This window comes from Ambystoma mexicanum, chromosome 9 (genome assembly GCF_040938575.1).
Source record: "Ambystoma mexicanum isolate Mex_15411 chromosome 9, UKY_AmexF1_1, whole genome shotgun sequence".
Taxonomy (NCBI): domain Eukaryota; kingdom Metazoa; phylum Chordata; class Amphibia; order Caudata; family Ambystomatidae; genus Ambystoma; species Ambystoma mexicanum.
Window position 1 is genome coordinate 1,208,372,024 of NC_090931.1, and position 15,190 is coordinate 1,208,387,213.

Here is a 15,190-nt window from a genome sequence, read left to right on the forward strand (position 1 = left end):
TTGTAATGTCTCCTTGCATCCATCATTATTGCAAAATCGGCATAGATTGTCACAGTCCTGAGGTTTTTTGCGCCGTTTATGAATATCTTTAGTGGGCCACAAGTTGAATCTGAATATCATAAAATCATTTCTATGTTGACTTGAAGGTGATTTATGCAAAAATGTTTCTACCGTCCCAAAACTCTTTACTTGAAATGAATTGGTTCTTTAGTCTACATATTTCAGGAGAATTGCCTAGCATATCGGTGCTGGAGTGCCAAAAAAGGGACCCCTTGCTCACTATTCTTAGAGAGGCACACCTACACCCGGCTGATGAGGTTCAACCAGACCGAAACACGTGTCTGGCGTTGCTGTTGGTACTCTTGTTCAGAGGAGAATTGCCTAGCATTTCGGTGCTGGACTGCCCCAGGGCAGGACAAAGACTGATATGTTTGGGATATTTCTTCTCTGTGAAAGATAGTGAGCTAAAGACTCTGGGTAAGGCTCTTGTAACCAGGACTCAGGTCTGGCAGAGAGTCTCCCAGGACCCCCCTTGTTATCTGCATATTTCATACATTTCTCTTGAGTCATTATCCAATCCAGCTTAAACAATTTGGTTTTCACTCTACCTGGATTTTCTATCAGAATTTGAATAGTTATCTCTATATCAGATAAAAATTGTATAATTATGTTTCTCCATTTACCCACAAATGTGTGTGTTGATGTAAATATGTATTTCGATAAAATGCTCAACAACATCTGGAGTCCGGAGCCAACAAACATTTTCTGAAAAGCGATATCCTCATATATTTCTCATAAGGTTTAAATACATTTTCTTGTGTGAACTACAGTTTCCAAGAATAGTAAAGTGAAATTGACTTTACTTACCATTTCTCTTTGTAGTTCCATCACACACCATCTTATGTAGAGTGTGGGGGGGTTACCTAGTAGCCCCTTACCCTACACTCTCAAGTAACATTTTAATGTTACCCTCACTACTTTAAATGGCTGGTGGCAGTGGTTTAATTTTTCCTACCATTGTGCTTTTCTAATGCAGGCTGAACCCTCAGCTGCAGTACAGCACCCATGGGTGACCATTTTGTCAAAATGCCCCCTGTCTTATTTTTGACACCATTTTCAGTTTGTGAGGTTTTTCATGAGTTTTACTCTGCACTGAGACAGATTTGAGCCCTTTGTTTGTCTTGCCTTTGGCAGGCTTCAGCCCTGAAGCCTGCCTCTGGATCCAGTGTGTCTGGAAGGACAGGATGTGAGGGAGGGACCCGAAACCCCCCTGGCCTTTGTCTCTAGCAATGCCTGAATGCAACTAGTGATGATTGGCTGGCTGGCTGTCCTTTCAGGCCAGCCACCCTGCTGTGTGATTGACAGCCTATGCTGTGCATGAATGGAAGAAACCTGCTTAAAAGGTGAGGGTTTTGGGACTACATGCAGAGTCGACCACTGGGAAGAACACCCGATGAAGAAACAGTGAACAAAGGTTGCTGCATCCTCCTGGACCTTTCAATTGCCCGTTGAAGCCCTGCTGCTGTGCTGAACTACTTTTTCACCTAGACAGAGAAGCTCCGGAAGGGACCACTTCTCCACTTGTGTTAGTGGGGTACGACGTCATTTCATCGCGGGATGTTTTTTCGCAGGTTTTTTTACCGCATTTTTTTTTTTTAAACCATCACATTTTTTAGGAAATGAGGGGGTTGTGGGGACCCCCCCAACAAAAAAAAACATTTGATGGGGTTTTTCGAAAAAAAAAACCACAGTAAAAAAATCCCACAAAAAAACATCCTGCGGTGAAATGACATGGGACCAACTATTCCCGAGATGAGCTCCACTGCACCATCACCCCCGACTTGCTGTGCCTCTCCATTACTTTGGAAGCCCAATGCCAGGGATCGAGTATCCGTAGTCCACTGAAACATCTGTAGCAGTAACTAATCCAGCTAGAAGCTCCGGGAGTCTCCTAAGGACCCTATAGAAGCAGGACAACCAGATACCGAGTCCCATCACCAGAGTGCAGGACCCAAGGAGTGAAGGAAGCCCAACCGGTATCCAAGATCCACTGCAGGAGCCCTCCAGATGTCCTCCCTCTTTTCCCCCTGACTGAGGCTCAGGAACAAGGGTCTGCCCTGCTGTAGCAAGACAAAATACAGCAGGACAAAATTCTCAGTTGGGAATTGCACTGGCTTACTTTTAGAGTTGATTCCAACTCCCCCTCTCACAGGCCTAACAGCCTACAAGTGATTTTTCTACAATCTCTCAAACTTTGTGCTAGACTTTGATTTAAGAAGTGCCTCAGATCCATAGACTGTCTTCCAATTGACGTTAGTTTTCCTAGCTCCCTGAAGACTCTTCTAGTCCATTGACTTTGATACTGTTTCTCCCTCATAGGTGGTAGCTTGTTGTAGACTGCTACTGCTGGGAAAGGCTTATCTATATTTCATTAGGAAGAGTTAGTTGTCCTAACATATACTCAGAAACTGTTTAACCTTTTTCCTTCCCTAAGTATTCCTTTCTGCAACCTCAGAATCTGCAAAGTATAACTAGTGTGATATATAAATGCCATTACTGTCCTTGTGATTGAAGTCACCTCATGGTGTAGGAATTGTGTAAGAAGCATATCCGAATATTATCCACTAACTTGTTTTGATTCTGGAAAATAACTTTATTACATATATTTACATTGTTACATGAATTGTGTTTTTGAAGAACGATTATTTAAAAATTGATGTTGTTTAAATAATAACTATTTATAACAGAAACCTTGAGTGTAAGCTACTTGTATTTACGGATTTCATTTGCACAACTCTGTAGCTCACATTTACCCCTCTTGAGATAGGCCTGGCTGCTCAGTCATACGACCAACTTGTGTAGTACAGACCTATACCAAAAGGCTGGTTACCTAATACCAATCAGATACGTGTTGTGTAGTCTCACACAGTGTGGCTTCTTCAATTGCTATCTAACAGTGATGTCATACTACGTGGCAATAGTGGGAAAACCTATCAAGGGTCGGGACTGGTTAAGGGAAACATCTAGATATACAATTGTATAGGAGCTAGGATTGTTACTGGCTCTCCAATATAAGGTGGACAAGTTATGCCCAACTCTAAAATTTCAGAAACATTAGATACATAGTTTCTCATTGGTCCTACAAACTATAAGGTCCTTCGTTCGTTATATGGACTAATATAATTGGTTGGCACACTTGTGCCATGTCTGGAATATTCGGTTAATTTAGCAGCTCGTAAGCCCAGATCCAGATGCAGGGAGATAGGACAGGATACTACCTCACCACACAATTAGCCCTGCATCTCTTATCACCCATGCCTTCTGCCATGAAATTGTCTTTGTACTTGGTTGGGCTTGTAGAGTATTCTCGTCTTTGGGAAGGCACGGGAGTGGGGGCACCCGCTATCATGTCTCGAACTCCAAGTTCGAACTCTATTTCCATCCTCGGCTCACGTGACAGGAGACCACAATCTGGTCCCTTTTGTAGCTTTTTAAATGCTCTAAATGAATTGAAACTTGGCATCCGCTGTGTTATTTCTTGCACCTTAACAAGAGAGGATTCATCCTCTGCACGCTCGCTCCTTTTCAGAATAGATAGCTGACATTGGTTCCTACACTCTTGACTTAGGGCCAGGCATCCTAGGCACACAGCTCCACGAGTCTGCTATTCTGCTGCAGCACAACCTTCCGTCTCCCTTCATGGTTTCCGGCTTACTTTTTTCATGATACCAATGTCCATTTCTGAACAATGGTAGCTTTGCCTGCATTCTATTTACTACTTATAGCTGTCCCCTATGATGACTTAATCTACCTTGCATTTCAGCATCTGTACATGTGTTGAACTTCTGTTTTCAGTGACATCTTATTTACTCTGTAGTCTTCTTCTTGTCTACGTTGATAGTTCATTCGACCTCTTGCGTAGTTGTTTGTCAGTTAAGAGTTATACTTTGTCATACTTCTTTATTTTGAGACATTGTGCACACTTCTTTATGATGTCATCAATTCACCCATTTAGCTTCTTTTTATACTCCTGGGTATTCCTCCTGTAGTTTGTCATGTCGAGCGTACATTTGGTAGGGTTGTCTCAATGGCTATCTTCTTTCAAACACATGCTGTGGTATTGGTATTATGGCTGGTGTCAGGAATGGCACAATCTCATGTCTCCAATACAAGGGAGGTAGGGGGCAGGATGGCCTTCAGATGTACGCAGCTGCTCCCCTGCATTCCCACATCTGGTCCAATCCTCGACCACCTCCTCAAGTTTGCTTGCTCCTTTGTATTTTTTCTTGAAAACATTTCTCTTCAGTGTCCATATCTTCATCACCCCATCAGGGTGCCTGCTGTTCTAATGTGATCATCCACACTCCAGTTCATGTAATTACACTGTCCATTTGGGGTACAGTAGACCCATCGTCCCACGTACCTCTTATGATCCTTTGGATACTAGAACTTTGTTCCTTCTGGTGCTACAATGCAGGCCATTATGTAAATTCTGATGGCATCATCAGGCAGCTCCTTGGCTTCTGGTTCTTCCTTGGCATCAATCATGATCTTCATTTCAACTGCCTTTTTGGCAGTTTTCTTACATTCTCCAATTATTATCCTTATCACACAGAATCCAAATATTATTAACACCAAAATAGCTCCAAGGAACTTGAATAGGTTTGCCATCAGTACAAAAACCATGAGAACAGGAATGCAAACCAACTGTCATCTTCAATAGCTGATGTCTCATCCACCATTTTTATGTGCAAATCTGTCAGCATCGATATGGCCTCTGTCAATGTCTCATTCTCTCCGTCATGGGATGGGGTGTATGTGCAACATGATGGCCCGATCGTGGCGCAAACACTTCCTTCCATGGCTGTGATCATGTTGAGGACATACCTGTTCTGGAAGGTCATCAACCCCTTATCGCCTTAAATCTCTTTATATTAGCATTGATGGTTTGCAGCAGCTTGTATTTGGGTATTTGTAACCATCTGGCATTTACAGCAGTCTGGGCCCCAGGCATGAACATTGATGTGAGCAACACTGCAGTTTTACTGAACAATTTGTGCTCATCAGGAATATCCCCAAACCTGCTTTTGATTTGCTGAGAAATAATTCAATCTCCTCTTTCACTGGAGTTCTATCGACCTTCTCCTTCTCATATGATCATCTACTTTTGGAAATTCTTCAATCTTCAGGTCACTTTGTGGGATTACCAATGCTGGAACATGGATGTATATCAGAGAGCACACTCCACCCCAGTTCCTGGGCAATTTCATATATGCTGTACATCCACAGGCCCAATACCAATCCATTAGTGCAGCCATCCCTCTCCTCATTCCTGGGACATCCATGATGTTTTTACACCCCTTATTGTGTCCAACATAATTTTTTCCTTTGCTTTGAAAGCACATGGTCACATTCATTAATGGGACTACAGATACTTGCCCAGCTTTGTCCTCCCCCCATGTCAGCAATTTAGAGTACTTAGACCATGACTTCAAGCACTCATTATTCACCGTCTGTATTCCTTGTACTGCTTCCTTTCTTAGTAGATGAGCTGCACATGACATCATTCCATCTTCCAATACTTCACTGGTATGCACTCACCCCTAGATCAGCAGCTGTGGATGTTTCCAGCATCCAGGCAGTCCAGTCTTCTCCATCATGTCAGAACAGTTAATTCTCTTAATTTCTTCAACAATCACCTTGTCCTGGCCTGCAGCAGGATACACGAGCATCCTGTCTGTCCATCCAGGTTCCTTCTCCATTTGTGTCGTCTTGATATAATCATGCTGGTATGGAAACAACTGTCTTGATCTCCATCGCAACGTTGCCCAGCTCCCTTGGAACTATCCTCTGGTAGTACATGCTGCTCGATGACTGAGGCATTTTGCATCTTGCGCCGGCTTCTCTTTTCAAATGAAGGTTTTGACAGTATTCATGGCATAGACAGACATAGCAATTCTCACCAGATGCTCTCTCCCCCACTTTGTTCATGTGCTGACGACTCACTAACCCTTTGATAAATGATGCATAGATGCGGTCCTTGTTTGCTAGGCAACACCAGTTCCTCGATTAACAGACCCAGCATGCCAGTATTTTTCACCTTTTTAAAACCATACATTTGCGTGTGATGCTATCATGGCAATTCTTACTAATTGCTCAGCCATGACTACCAGACGGAGTACTTTCTCCCTTGCCTGTTATATCACTGCAGACCGCGCAGCGACCACCCCGTTAGCACTCTCTAACTCACCCACTATATCGCTAGACCAAATAACATTTTCTGCAAATTCTCGTATGTAGAAACCATACAGCAGCAGTTACCCTTTTGTATCCCGCTTTGCCTCTAGGAATTTTGTTGTTGTTGGAAACCGAAATCCTTGAAGGACTAACAACTTCAATTGTCTACCCTGGTCCTCCTCACTTGTTTGTGACGCCATCTCGGAATTTGTGAATATGCACTACCTCTATGGAAACCAAGTATACCACGGTTAAGCTAATCAGAACAGATTCTGACTTAACCAGATGACAACCTTTTTAAGTAGGCCTAACAATAGCCCCTCTCCTTTCCTCTACAGCAACCATCAGAGCTTTTAAGAAATCTTGCCTATACATGAGACAGCCTTACAGTAAACCTTTCCTCAAGACACGCATCTTCATGGAAACTAGGTATACCTCTGTTAAGCTAATCAGAATAGATTGTGACCTAACCAGATGACTTACTTCCTAAGTAGGCCTAACAGTAGCTTCTCTCCTTGCCTCTACAGCAACCACTAGAGCCTTTAATAAATTGTGCCTGTACATGAGACAGCCACATAGTAAACCCTTTCTCAAGAAGCCATCAATGATTATAGGTGCCACCCTACAGTCCTTTCCTTAACCCTACACACTAGGTTGTTTTGATCACACAGTCCTTTTTTAAACAACATTTTATCCTTGGTCTTTCCAGATGAATAAGCACACCTACTTCTACAAGTCTCTTGTAAACATCATCCCATAGAGTCCTGAAAACAGTTCGGAGCATTGTATATTCTGCACCACTCAGAGAACTTGATGCAAAAACACTTCTGAACCAGAAACACTAATTTTTGTGTCGACAGTATATGTGTACTGCTGAATGTTGTGACAGTACATAAACCACCACCGGTGTGCTACTAACCTCACCATGTATATAATTGTATGTTTTACGCTGAGTACATGACTAGTAATTTAGCCTTTGTTTTTTATTATGCTTCTTAAATGCAAATACATTTTATTTTATCAGTATTATTTCTACTTTGTTTGTGTGATCAAAAGGCTAGTTCACAATAATTCCTAGCCTCTTGTAGGTTTGCCTGCACCTCCTGTGCGTCAAAGAGAGGGGTAGCCTTGACTCTCTGTCCTTCTACTCTATGGAATATTTAGTGTGCCATCCTAATACTCGTTGGACATATGCTCTTTCTATAATCACATTATCCTCTTCTCGAATCATTTTAACTTCAAGCATTGAATTTCGCATCTGTAATTGCACAATCTGTTCAATTATCGCTGTTAAGAGCATCCTTATCTCTGGCCCATTCTTGGGATCATGCAAAAAGACGTGAATATTAACATCTCTCCTAACAAGGGCAGGGTAGGATTGGCGTATGAACACAAAAATAGCAACCACAAGACTGTTTGTGTTACTGTGAACAGGTATCAGGTATTTTATCAATTAAAAGAGATATTCTCCACGAAATGAATCTGGATATTTTTCGCTCTTCCAATTTGTAATCAGGAACTGACGTTAAGGCATAATGCTGATGCAATATTTATTTCTTCAAAGAATCTCTAAAAGTTCATTGCAGCCTCAAGTGTGCATTGAATTCCAGTCCAAAAGAAATATGTGCTAACCACTCTCTGTTTTATTGTCCTTCTTCTTGGTCATCAATCGAGTCTGCACAAGCAGAAATTCTTCTTCTTGTCTTGCTTTTGGGTCAGCAACCGGTGGAGGGAGGGTCTCACCTTTGTAAACATTCACATCACCTAGATGCAGCCAGGCTCATCTTCCCGATACTTTAACTTCAGAAGGAGAGACTTTCTTAACTATAAAGGGGCTATTAAACCTAGGTTTGTGCCACTTTCTAGTAAAATTCTTAATGATAATCAAGTTACCAACATATAACTCTGGTGGTGGCAATAGGTCACATGGATTGGTTGATGGATTGTCCTCCTCCGTGTTCCTTGAGCCCTCCCTCTGATGTTTGATCTGAAATGAAAGAAACACTGGAAGTCATACATTTCAAATAATCATGCATTACATCACCTAGAGTCTTTGCTACACTCTGGGCATCACTCCTTGCTCTAGGTGGAGGCATAAGAGCCGTTCCCATGAGACGCCTTGTCACTAATTCATGAGGGGTGAGATGGTGGTCAGAACCTGGCTGATTTCGAAGGGCATACAAGGCTAGGGGTAGGCAATATGGCCATCCCTTCCTTAAGGTCAAATTAATCTTGGTGATCCCCTCTTCAGTGTCTCACATATCCTGTCTGCTTATGGGTGATAGGCAGAAGAAAATGTGTGCTTTATACTCAATAGAAGTCCTATTTGTTTCATAACTAATTGACAAAATGTGTCCCATTATCGGATCTTAGTACTTCACACACACCCCACCTCAGGAAGACTTGTGCACTCAAAACTTTTCTGTGCAAGTGGCATCAGGGCGTGCACACGGACCAGCTTCGATCCACTTAGAGAATAGTCAAACCACCCTGTGTCCATTACATTTCTATAGCATATTGACAAAGTCAATATGTAAATGCTGAAGCATACAATTCGGTCGAGGTATTACTCCTCTGATTGTTCTCAGTGTATGCCCAGCAGTAAACATTTGACACACAATGCAATTCACCATGAACTGTGCAACGTGTTCCAGTAGATTAGGAACGAACCAGTCTTCTGCAATAATGGCAGCAGGACTTTCTCTGTTAATATTTGTAAGCTAAAGCTCTATGGGACGTTAACGTGCCGTTGGGATTCTCTAAATTGCAAGTAAGGCATGCTCCACGTAAAAAGTCATGGAACAGCCCATGACAATACTTGTGGACTTCTCAATTGCAAATGCGGAAGCAGCCAAAGATTGTTCTCAAATCCGGCTGTAGTATGCCAAAGGTTTGTACCCCAATGTTGTACTTTGTGTGAGCACTGCGTCATTACTGCCCCATTTTTGTGCCAAAACAAATAAAATTCCTCGCAATAGTTGGGAATCCCTAAAACTGGAGCTGTACAAATTGCTATTTTCAACTCCTCGATTTGTTCACTCCATTCTATCTTTCCCTTACCGACTTAAGCTTTCTTTAGCGCTTGTAAAAGTGGCTTGCTATACGTGCTGTAATCAAACATCCAGGCTCTGCAGTAATCACACAAGCCCAGAAACTGCTGCATTTGTCTCACTGTGTTTGGTTTTTGGTGTCTTCTTAATTGCCTCAGCCCTTTCAGGTGTCACTTTCTTCCCTTCATGTGAAATTAACTGACCTATGTACAACACCTCTTCCTCACAATACTGTAATTTATCCTTGTCCACCTTATATCTTTTGTCTGATAAAATAGTCATTAGTTGGACAGATTCTTGCCTACATTCATCCTCTGTTTTTACTGCAAATCAATATGTCATCTACATACTGTATCACTGCCCATCAATATTGCCTAGATCTATCTGTAGGACCCTGTTAAAGATTGATAGGGACTCACAATACCCTTGAGGCAAACAAGTATGTTTTAGTCTTTTTGTCTAATCCTAAAGGAAGTCAGGTCTTGTGAGTCCTTAAGCAACGTGATCGAGAAAAATGCATTTATCAAATCAATCACAGTGAAATACTGAGCTTCAACTGGGATACTACTCAATATTGTTGCAGGATTAGGAACTAAATGAAACTCTGCTTCTACAATCTGATTAAAAGGCCTAAGGTTCTGGATACATCTCGATGACCCCCCCTTTAGATTTCTTTAATCGGATACACTGCGGAATTGAATGATGGCTCTGATGGCACTATTATACCCTGATTCTTCCGTGCTGAAATAGTCTGGAATATGCCCTCATCAGCTTCTCGGGACATAGGGTACTGTTTCGCTTGGGGTAGAATTGCTCATGGCTTAAGCTTTATTTTAACCTCCGCTAGTCCCTTCAATAGACCTACGTCATAGGGGCCCGTGGTCCACAGGACACATGGCACCTTTTCTAGATCTTCCTGGAAAAAGGCTGGTTGTTGCCGCATTATCACCACTCACTGCAGGTTTTCTCTTTTCTCGATCCTTATTTAGTATGTAATGCTAAAAAGAACACCACTTTGTCATCGATACATTCTTCTCTGAACATATCTTCATCTTTTATATCAGTCAATCTACACCCCTCTTCAAAAGCTATCACTGTTCTCCATGATCAACCTTCGTCATCTACCCCTTCAAGTATTGCTATCTCGCATCGTACTAAAGCTGTTTCAATTCTTTAGTGATAGTCTGCCCTTCTTCCTCATCCATAGGTATTTGTGGTCTAAATAGAAATTCATCTGTTATCCTCACAATCTTCCCTATTAGCCCAGGGAGCCATGTCAACAAAATGCTCACTCCATATAGTAAGACTTCGGGATCCACCGGGATGCTCCGCAGGGCCACTTACCCTATGAACCCCATTACAAACTCTCCGACATTTAAGTAGTGTATTCCTGGAGTTGGGCACACTATTCCCTGATCAGTGAATGAAATTGTCATGTTAACTTTTGTCATCAAATCTGTTCCCAAAATATTAACTGGTGTCTGTCGTAAATATAACAAAGGAACAGACATGTCACACTCCGCTATAGAAACCGGTAACTTATCAGTAAAAGGAACTAAATTTGTAACTCCAGAGAACCCGTGAGTATTCATGGCAATACCTGACATTGTTTTTCTTTTCCCTACCGTATGTAAGAGAGGGTTGCCTCAGTGTCTACAAGAAAAGAAAAGGATTTGCCCCCTATTGTCACATCGACCCTTAGTTCCTCTTGGGGGTCTGGTGTCACAGATAGTACTGAACACATCAAGACACCTTGTGAGCTGTCCTATTGAGGGTATACGCTCATCCCCATCCTTGTGAAAGGTTTGCTCTTACCACAGTGAAAATCCTGTCCTATGTGTGAGTCTGTGCCTGTATTTGAATTTTGCTGTGTTTGCGTAGGTGCTTGTTGCGACGGCCCTTGCGGTGGGTGCATTTGTACCTGTCCCTGTGGTTATGCCTGCTCTTCTTGTGGTGCCTGTGCCTGATAGGATGCGGTGGATAAGCCATCCCCCATCTTGAAAACTGCCCATTCTGTACACTCCCTTGTCTCCTGCATACACGTGCAATATGCCCTGTTATTCCACAATTCTAGCACACTGGGGGTGGCCTTCTGGCAAACCTTCCTTGATCCATCAGGCATGAATGATTCACCTGTACTGTACCTATTGCTTCTTGGATTCCCATTTTGTCTCCACTTGTCCATACTGCCAATTCTATGGCAAATCCGGACAATTTCTTCTGAACTAATTTGGCTTCCTCAATGTTTCTATTCACATCCTTTTTTTTGTTCTTCTCTTGTAGTAACCGACAATGATGTACATGGGTCAACTGTATCTCAGACCATGCCTTCCCTTCCATTCCCACTTGTTTTTTCATTTGTCTTTATACTGGTTCTGGCAATCCAAGACACAAAATATGATAAAACAGTGCCGCTGTCTTTTCTCACAGTTCACAAGTACCCTGCACCCATACATGATGTATCAGGATACTGTACCCTGAGAGCCCTCCAAACAGCTGCCCAACAATTATTAAATGGTGCTCTGTCATGCGCTGTGTTTTGTGCTGTCACACTTGCGTACCCCGCTCACCTCCCTATGTCATCAGCCCTTTCCCCAAGAATAACTGCCAGTAGAGCTTTTATATCTCCTATGGCCAGCGTGATACCTCCTGTCAATTTTTCGAATTCGTGTATCCATTTTCCAGCCCCCGAAGTTAAACTAGGGAGCTTATATTTTAAGTTATCCTTATCCATCTGTGGCCATGGAATGTATTACGGTTTCGCTCCCCCCTTCTCTAACAAGGGGAACTGCAAGAACCCCTATCCCGTAGTCAGATCCCACTATTAGTTTATCTATGGCAGGAATAATCGTCCCTATACGCCTTCTTGCTGGTAGGTACCTTCACCTGCTTACATACGGTGGAGACTCTCCATTCTCATTACATGATCATCTTCAAGGAAGCTCAGGATATGATATGGGATCTGACGTTCTTTCTTTAGGATGTTCCAGATCTGACCATCTTACTGCCTTATACATCTGTTGTCTTCCCGGGGGGCGCACGCAGCCTCTTTCTCTTTCCACGTCTGACATTTCTAGACCCCAACTAGTGTGACTATCATCCCCCTTGCCTCTATCTAGATTTAATCTACTCAAAGACAGTGCTCTGGATTCATAACTAAACATGTTTTCCTCCCGAGTTCGTAGTTGACATACTGGGGATTGATTAGGCTCCCTCGAGTTCCATACTCACTATTCCGTCTAAGTTGCTGATATATTTTATCGATCCTTTCTCCAATGCCTTCCACATCATATCTTTCTTCCTCAAGTGCTACTCTAGATGTTTCTGGCATTATCTCCTTTATCGGGAGAATCTCTCTCACTGTGTCCCATCGTATTTCTTCGCTCGGCCTCATTTGTTCCTTAAGGATGAGACCTGCATCCAGACCTCGCTACCTCTTATTCTGTTTTATTTCTTCATCCACTTCCCTTTGCTTTCTCGCATCCCTTCTAGCCTTTTCTTCCTCCTGCTTTCGGTCTTCCCATCTTACTTCCTGTCTTTGTTGTTCTTCTTCTCTCCTGCTCTGTAATCTTCTGTCTTTCACTCTTTGTGCTTCTTCCTCCTCTCTCTATCTTTCCTTTCTGTCCCTTTCTTCCATCGCTCTTTCTTTATTGTTATACTTTCTTTGTTCCTGTGCCAGCTTTTTGTCTTTTTTTTGTTCTGCCTTGTATATCTGTTCCCGTTGATATCTGCTTTTCCTTCCTTGCTCATCCTCCCTCAGTCTCCTTTCTCATTCCCTGTCCTTCTTTTCTTGCTCATCCTTAGCTACTCTTTGTCTAACCTCCTCATTGCTTTTCCCACCTGAGTAGTATCTGTCCTCCCATCCACTTGTTCTGTACGAGTGTACCTCATCAGCCCTGTCAGCCCTGTCTTTTTCTCCCTTCCATCACTTAATTTCTCGGTCTATATCTGTCGATATACAGATGACTTACAGGCATCTTCCTTTCTTTTACTCTCTTCTAGATTATCGTCACTACTGTAAGCCAGGGGTACATATGTTCAGTTCCTTTAAAGGATACACTTCTATGTATTCTGTAGTTGCACTCTTAATCTAGGACAATGTAAGAGGAGCTCAGGGCTCAATGCGCTCCCACTTATTCTGATTAAGCATCCCCTCCTCCAGTGGTGGGTCCTCCTTCTCCTTTTGGTACATCTTCCAAAGTTCTAAAATTGCCAGCCTTTTCTCAAATTCTTTTCCTGTGTACACAGAGTGCACGTATGTGGTCATGTGTAGGAATACCACTTTTGACAATGATCCCCCTTGTGGCCATGGCATGAACATTTTATCAGCTGTGCCCTTTAGCCATTCTGCAATGTTTGAGCTTGGGTGCATGTTTTGGTATTGTTTTACAAAGATGCATGAGAGCAGTGTCCTCCATAATTACAAGTCTTGATTGACGGTCAATACTTACCAGATAGTTAAATAAACCTTTTATTTTAACTCAAATCATCACCTTTAGTTTTAAAACAACAAATATGAGCGAGCACCATCAATCGCTTCTCAATCCTTTTTTGTTTCAATAACCTATCTGTCTTTTGATTGGCACCAATCGTTTACTACACCTTAACTTCAAACACTATTACTTCCAACTTTTCACATTTGTATTACTTCTTGATACTTCACACAACAAATAATACTTAAAATATTGACACACTTAACATTAATAACCTATGTGATCACCTTCTCTTACTTACAATCGTTTATAATAAGAGATATACTTCTCTCACCCCTACTTATTTTACCCTATACAGGGTTTAAGACGTCACCTTTCACGGTCCTGACCATGAGTATTCCCTTTTTATTAATGCTCCTGTCGGGGTGATCCCCTGGGGACCGGAAGAGCCCTCCGCGGACCTCTGGGGCTGGCGAGGCCCAAACTCCTCCCGCGTCCCAAAAGGAGTATGAGACACACACAAGAGCAAAGTAATTACTGCTGTTTATTATAGTAACGGTAGGGAGCGTTCTCTGCTCGTATGCACCCGGGGAGACGCTCTTGTTCTTAGTGGGGCTCGCAGGCCCTTTTTACTGTGGTATGACGTGCTACTCGCGTCACCTGGGAAAATCGTCACAAAACCTATCGCCACTTCGGGTTGGCTCCCCGAGTGGTGGGGTTAGTCTGGATGCCTATATGGAGGAACATTAGTGGATAAGGACGGGTCAGGTGGCACACTTGGGATGTCCCTAACATTTGCTACAATAAATTGGTTACATGGGGACCCTTGGTGATTGGCTAACTGAAATGGTGTCAGTGAGGAGCCCCTCGTACTCTGATTGGTTCCCTCGTGAGCCCCCAGGCCTGGGACCATCGTTGTTCCCATCCCGCGAGGTACCTGGTGTTGTTAGTGGTGGACAATGGACAGGTCTTTTCTAGTGGCTGATGATCACGCCTTTCCCATCGGTGTAGGTGTCCAACTTGTCGCTTCGTTGTTGCAACCTGTGTCCTTGGGTCACGATCCTCTAGGCCAGGGCCTGGATGAGAATGGGGGGAGGGTGTTTTCCCATTTTCCGACTTCACTCCCATTGAAGTTTGAGACATTGGGGGTCATTAAGAGTTAGGAGGTAGCCATGCCGCTATTAGCGGCATGGCTACCCCCTTACCGGGTGCCGGGTCCGGGTTCCTTGAATGAGGAATTACTGGGCCATTCCGACCTTGGAGGGCCCGGTAATTCCTCATTCAAGGAATCCATCCCCATTCCAATTCGAGCCCCGATAGGGCTCAATGGGAATGAGGAGGGTGCTAACAACGGGCCTGTTAATAACAGGCCCGTTGTTAGCACCCTGGTCTGCTCATGGACCTTTACTGGCGCCGTTAACCCCTTACCGCCTCACTCATAATGACCACCATTGTCTTCTAATTTCCTTG